Consider the following 1325-nt stretch of genomic DNA (forward strand, 5'->3'; position numbering starts at 1 on the left):
GTCAGGACCTCTAGTATTTGATAGTGAGATCAAAAGTACAACTCGCAGAAACAGTAGAGAAGCGAGGCAGAGTCGACAGAGTACAATAGAAGAGCAAGAGGACGTTGTTATTAATACTGATAAGATGGCAGAAAATCATAATAATTAGCTACCTCCTGTGGTTGCTGAAAATCATGTAAATCCGAATCCTACTCCTCGTACTATGTACGATTATGCCAAGCCCAATTTAACTGGGGCTAAATCGAGTATTGTTAGACCTTCTGTTGCTTCAAATAATTTTGAACTGAAACCTAACACTATTCAAATGATTCAACAGTTTGTTCAGTTTGATGGTTTGCAGGACGAAGACCCAAATGCTCATTTGGCTAATTTCTTGGAATTCTGCGACACTTTTAAAATTAATGGCTTTTCTGACTATCCCATTTACCTTTGGTTGTTTCCCTTTTCGTTGGGGAATAAGGCTAAACAGTGGTTGAACTCCCTACCACAAGGTTCTATCACAACATGGGAACAAATGATCGAAAAATTCTTGTTGAAGTACTTTCCACCGGCTAAGACAGCCAAGCTGAGGAATGATATCTCTTCCTTCGTACAAATGGATCTAAAGACTCTATATGATGCATAGGAGAGGTATAAGGGTTTATTGAGAAGGTGCCCTCACCATGGGTTACCTCTATGGCTACAGGTTCAAACTTTCTTCAACGGTTTGAACCCCTCAACTAGGCAATTGATCGATGCATCCGCTAGTGGGACTCTAAATAATAAAACACCTGAGGAGGCTTACGAGTTTATAGAGGAGATGTCACTGAATAATTATCAGTGGCAAGTCATGAGGACAAAGCCGATAAAAGTAGCCAGTGTTTTTAACGTTGATACGGTCACCATGTTGTCAAATCAAGTAGAAATTTTGAATAAAAAGATTGATGGTTTATATGGTTCTACGTAGGTACATCTGGTGATGCAATATGACGCAAATAGAGGAGGGAACCATTTAGAAAATCGATCCTACAACCTAAGCACAGAAGACGAACAAGTCAACTATATGGGTAATAATTCTAGATCCCAGAATAATCCCTATAGTAGTACTTATAATGCAGGTTGGAGGAACAATCCAACCTTCTCTTGGGGTGGTCAAGGAAATCAAAGACCACAACCCCCTCCAGGCTTTCAACCACCTTACCAGCAGGAGAAGAAGCCAAACCTTGAGGAGATGTTGACAAAGTTTGTTGCGGTGTGAGAAACTCATTTCCAAAACACCGAAATAGCACTCAAAAATCAACAAGCGTCGATTCAAGGGTTTAAGAATCAAATCGGTCAATTGGCAA

At 40.1% G+C, this 1325-nt stretch overlaps 1 non-coding gene across 1 annotated transcript; it reads right to left on the minus strand.

Annotated features, from left to right (window-relative positions):
- Positions 1 to 562: 562 nt before the first annotated feature.
- On the minus strand, positions 563 to 669 carry LOC128292003 (small nucleolar RNA R71). Its single transcript, XR_008281987.1, has one exon. It is a non-coding gene; the product is annotated as a small nucleolar RNA R71 (small nucleolar RNA).
- Positions 670 to 1325: the final 656 nt, after the last annotated feature.

The sequence above is a fragment of the Gossypium arboreum genome, chromosome 4 (genome assembly GCF_025698485.1).
Source record: "Gossypium arboreum isolate Shixiya-1 chromosome 4, ASM2569848v2, whole genome shotgun sequence".
In the NCBI taxonomy this organism is placed as follows: Eukaryota; Viridiplantae; Streptophyta; class Magnoliopsida; order Malvales; family Malvaceae; genus Gossypium; species Gossypium arboreum.